Genomic DNA, 6,000 nt, shown 5'->3' with positions numbered 1-6,000 from the left:
TTCTTACTAGTAACTTCCCCACCACTGAGGCTGGACTGAATGGCATATAATTTCGTGGTCTATCCCTACCTCTCTTTTTAATAATAGAACAACGTTAGCTGTCTTCCAGTCCTCTGGCACCTCACTTGTGATGTGGAGATGCCGGCATTGGACTGGGGTAAACACAGTAAGAAGTCTCACAACACCAGGTTAAAGACCGACAGGCTTATTTGGTAGCAAAAGCCACTAGCCTTCGGAGCGCTGCTCCTTCGTCAGGTAAGTGGGAGTTCTGTTCTCAAACAGGGCATACAAAGACACAAACTCAATTTACAAAATAATGGTTGGAATGCGAGTTACCAGAGGTAATCAAGTAATCAGTACCTCACTTGTGATCAGAGAGGATTTGAAAATTACTGTCAGTGCCCCTGATATATCTCCCTTGCCTCCCTCAACAAACTGGGATACCTCTCATCCAGATCTGCAGATTTATCCACTTTTAAGGCTGCTAATGCTTCCTCCCTTTCTCAATGTTAATTTCCTCTAATAGTTCACAGTCCTCCGCCCTGATGTCTACACCTGCATCGCCCTTGTGTGTGTAATTCATCCTCTAATATAACGCAGTGTTAGTGTCTGAGCTGGCGGCTGTAAGTGTGAAATTGAGTGCCAGTGTGCATTCATCATCAATCTTCTCATGGTCTTCCTCCACCATGAGAGCAAGTTTCAATTCCTCAGTGTCTGAAGGGGAAAATGCACAAGTTGGTGGGGTGGGGGGTGGGATTGGGGGGTGGGGGTGGATGGGTGGGGTGGGGGTGGATGGGTGGGGTGGGGTGGGGGTGGATGGGTGGGGTGGGGTGGGGTGGGGGTGGGTGGGGGGGGGCAGTGCGGGGGATGTATGCGTACATCAGGGGCATCTTGTAAGTCAGAAATTATGGGATGGGGAGAGGAAGTAGGATGTGAGACGAAAGGTTAGATATGAGGATATCACCATCAATGGATTCAGCACTGCCAGATGGCATTGTGCTCACTGAGGACTCTAAGTGCCCTGGACACAAGCTCCTACATTCAGGTGCAATATCAGCCCTTGGACTGTTTATTGATGGGATATGGATATCGCTGGCTATGCCAGCATTTGAGAAGCGGGTGGTGAGCTGTCCTTTAACCACTGCAATCCATGTGGTGTAGATACACCCACTAATGTTGGCATAGGAGTTCCAAGAGCTGGTGCATCTGCTGGAGGGCGAATACCCAGGGACCTGTCCTAGGCACATGGTGGTGCCACTCACATTGCCAAAGTGTGTGAGATCATTGAACTGTTGCCAGCTCTGGGTCCAGGTGTTAGGCTCCAGCTGCACTCACTGCCATATCCTGTCAGGTCTGTATCATCTGTGCAGGTGGCCTCCTCCTCCCACCACCCAGGGAGCTGGCCTCCCTTATCTCCCTCTCAGCCTCCAACACAGTAACACGTTCTGCATCCAACAACCTTGAGGAAGCAGTGGCCTGTGTTCAAGGCCTCTGACTCTCTTGTGATTTCTTGGAAAAGATGAGATCGAATTAACCTGTAGTCACAGTAAAAGCTTCCATGGCCTGTTTAAATCAGGCTCACACTTTAGAAGCCCCCCCCTACTTTCACATCAATTAGAGGGAACACACCTGGGAATATCATGCATTATTTCCATTCACTAAATCTGAAATATAAAGCTAGTCTCATCAATTGTTGCAAAAACCCATCTGCTTCACTAACGTCCTTTAGAGAAGGAAAAATACCATTCTTACCTGGTCTGGCCTACATGTGACTCCACAGCCATGTGGTTGACTCTTAACTGCTCTATTATATGACCTAGCAAGCCACTCAGCTCAAGGGCAACTAGAAATGGGCAACAAGTGCTGGCCTTGCCAGCGACACCCATGAAGAGTAACAAGTAAATTCCATTCTCCCCATCCCGCAAGGCAGCTTTGTGACTTAGAAAACCTACAGCACATGTTACCCATTCCCAACACACAGATTCAGCCCTAAGTGTTAAAAGGGTGGTCTGGAAAATTTCCCATGGGGTCTCTTGGAGGATGTTGTGGAACAGCTAGAGGATCTTTCATGTTTCTAAAACCCTTCTGCATCTCTTCAGGGCAGCAGAGTGGCAAAGTGGTTAGCACTATTGCCTCATAGGACCAGGGACCCGAGTTCGATTCCCGGCTTGGGTCACTGTGCAGAGTCTGCACGTTCTCCCCATATCTGCGTGGGTTTCCTCCGGGTTCCTCCCACAGTCCGAAAGACGTGCTGGTTAGGTGCTTTGGCCATGCTAAATTTTCCCTCAGTGTACCCAAATAGACGCTAGAGTGTGGCAGTTAGGGGATTATTACAGTAACTTCATTGCAATGTTAATGTAAGCCTACTTGTGACACTAATAAATAAACTTTAAAAAAACTTCAAACTTATCTCTAAATAATAACAATTCTGAATGAACATTCTCAAATACAGGCGTGAAATCTAAAACCGTGAACAATCATTACAAAAGATTGTTATATTTGTCTGACAATGTGAGCTACTATCTATCCATTCTCCACCATCATTTTCAATCGGCAAACAACATTTTCTATCAACTATGCGACAATGTGACAATTATGTGGCATTGGAAGCCACAGTGTGAAAAGTGAAGCTTTTTGCTGTTGGATGATACATGAGATATAATGCGGGAATTTTCTGGCTGTTCACACCGGCGGGATCTTCTTGTTCCACCAAGGGTGTGCCTCTACCGGCTTGAGATACGATTAATGGGAAATCCAATTGACAGCAATGGGATCAGAAGATTCCACTGCTGATGTGTCGCCTCCTGCCAAGGGGGGGCCAGAAAGTGCCCCCAATGTGTGACGTCACTGTACACTCTTGAATCTCCTCCATTGTTTGAACCTGATGATGCCATTCAGATCAATTCAAGCCTAGCTTGCTTACAGCCTGAAACAGTTGCCAGTCATCGAGTCAGGGCACATGAACACAAGAATTAGGAGCACGAGTACCCAGAACAAAGCACAACAGTAAAAACTGGGAAATAAGGATATTGACCCAAACTGTTTTGTCTTATTGGGTAGGCCATTCAGTCCCTCGAGCTTGCTCTGCTGTTTGGTAAGGGCATGGCTAATCTGGTTGTGGTCTCGACTCCACTCTCCTGTCTGCCCCCCATAATCCTTGACTGCCTTGTTGATCAAAAATCAGCCTTGAATACATTCAATGGTCCTCTCTACACTGCTGTCTGGGGAAGAGAATTCCATAGGCTAACGTCCCTCTCGGGGTGGGGGGCATTTTTCCTCATCTTGGACTTAAATGAGAAATCTCTAATTTTGAAACTACCCCCTAATTCCAGATTCCCCCACATGGGGAAACATCCATTATGTCATATCCCTGGATTGCCCAATCTTGTCTCAAAATAATCTCTTCATCCCAGTAAACCTTCTCTGAGCTGCTGCTAATGCTAATATAGTCTTAAGAAAGGAGACTTAAATGTCCACAGTACTCCTGATGTTGTCCCACTAAGACCCCATGCAGCTGTGTAGCAACATCCCTGCTTTTATTTGATTCTCCTTGCAATAAACAAAATTCCATTTGTCTTCCTAACCATTTGTTACATCTGCATTCTACAGCATAGACATTTGGCCCATCAAGCCCATGCCAACTCTCTGTAGAGCAGTCCAGCTAATCTCATTCTCTTGCTTTATCCATGTTGCTCTGTGCATTTATTTCCCTCAAGTGCCCATGTCATTTCCTTTTGAAGTCATTCATCACCTTCACTTCCACCACCCTCGTAGGCAGCGTGTTCCAGGTTATCACCACCTGCTGCATAAGAATGTTCATCCTCACATCCCCCCTCTTATCCAAAATATTAAATTTGTTAGCTAATGGGAGCAACTTCTCTTTGTTCATCTTATCTAAACCTGTAATAATCTTGTGCAAGAGTATCATACTGAACTCCAGAGGTGAAAGTGACTGCTCTTGACATCAAGACAGCATTGATCGAATGTGGCATCAGGAAGCCTTAGCAAAACTGAAACCAGTGGGATTAGGGGGAAAAAAAACTCCCCACAGTTGGAGTTATGCCTAGCACAATGTGAGTTGATTTTGGTTGTTGGAGGTTAATCATCTCTGTCCCAGGACATCACGATGTGGAGATGCCGGCGTTGGACTGGGGTAAACACGGTAAGAGTTTTAACAACACCAGGTTAAAGTCCAACAAGTTTATTTGGTAGCAAATACCATTAGCTTTCGGAGCGCTGCTCCTTCGTCAGATGGAGTGGAAATCTGCTCTCAAACAGGGCACAGAGACACAAAATCAAGTTACAGAATACTGATTAGAATGCAAATCTCTACAGCCAGCTAGGTCTTAAAGATACAGACAATGTGAGTGGAGGGAGCATTAAGCACAGGTTAAAGAGATGTGTATTGTCTCCAGACAGGACAGCCAGCAAGTCCAGGAGGCAAGCTGTGGGTGTTACTGATAGTGTGACATAAAACCAACATCCCAGTTTAGGCCGTCCTCGTGTGCGGAACTTGGCTATCAGTTTCTGCTCAGCGACTCTGCGCGGTCGTGTCGTGAAGGCCGCCTTGGAGAACGCTTACCCGAAGATCAGACGCTGAATGCCCGTGACCGCTGCTTGCCTCCTGGACTTGCTGGCTGTCCTGTCTGGAGACAATACACATCTCTTTAACCTGTGCTTAATGCTCCCTCCACTCACATTGTCTGTATCTTTAAGACCTGGTTGGCTGTAGAGATTTGCATTCTAATCAGTATTCTGTAACTTGATTTTGTGTCTCTGTGCCCTGTTTGAGAGCGGATTTCCACTCCATCTGACGAAGGAGCAGCGCTCCAAAAGCTAATGGTATTTGCTACCAAATAAACCTGTTGGACTTTAACCTGGTGTTGTTAAAACTCTTACCAGGCATCACTGCAGGAGTTCCTCAGGGTAGTGTCCTCGGCCCAATCATCTTCAGCTGTTTCCTCATTGACCTTCCCTCCATCATAAGGTCAGAATTGGAAATGTTTGCAGACAATCGCACAATGTTCAATACCATTTGTGACTCCTCAGATACTGTAGTCCGTGAACATATACAGAAAGACCTGGACAACATTCAGTCCTGGGCTGATAACTGACAAGTAACATTCACAGCACAAAAGTACCAGGCAATGACAATCTCCAACAAAAAAGAATTAATCCCTTGACAATGGATTGCTGAATCCCCCACTGTTAAATAACAGGACTAACCATATACTGTGGCCGTAGGTGCAGGTCAGAAGCTGAGAATTCTTCACGAAACTCTACATAATCAGAATAAAGCAACCCACTTGATCAGCACTCCATCCATCACCTTAAACATTCATTCCCTCCACCACCGACAAACTGCAGCACCAGGTTGTGCTGCACTGCAGAAGCTCAGTGATGCTCTTTCATCAGCACCTTCCAAACCCATGACCTCTACCACCAAGAAGGACAAGGGCAGCAGGTGCATGGGAACACCACCATCTGCAAGTTCCTCACCAAATCACTCACCATCCAGACTTGCAACTATATCACTCTTCCTTCACCGTCACTGGGACAAAATCCTGGATCTCCCTCACAGCACTGCAGATGTACCTACACCAGATGGACTGCAGTGGTTCAATAAGGCAGTTTACCACCACCTTTTCGAGGACAATTAGGAATGGGCAACAAATGCTGGCCTTGCCATTAAAGAGTTAAAAAAATGACACCTCTATTAAATCTCCCCTCGATTTCGTTTTGCTCCAAGTAGAACAATCCCAGTTTCCCGAACCTAACTTTGAAGCTTAAATCCCTCATCGATGGAGCCATTCTGGTAAAAAACCCTCACATCCTTCCTAAAGTGTGGTGACCAGATTCACCAGGTCTTTGCAAAGGTTCAGTGTCTTTGCTATTGTAGTCAATATCTCCATATGTGAAGGCCAATATCCCTTTGCTAACTGCTCTCTCCACATTCTGCCATCTTCAGAGTACATGCACCTGCCAGGTCCCTCTGCCCCT

This window comes from Mustelus asterias, chromosome 25 (assembly GCF_964213995.1).
Source record: "Mustelus asterias chromosome 25, sMusAst1.hap1.1, whole genome shotgun sequence".
NCBI lineage: Eukaryota > Metazoa > Chordata > Chondrichthyes > Carcharhiniformes > Triakidae > Mustelus > Mustelus asterias.
Note: the sequence above shows the minus strand (reverse complement) of the source record.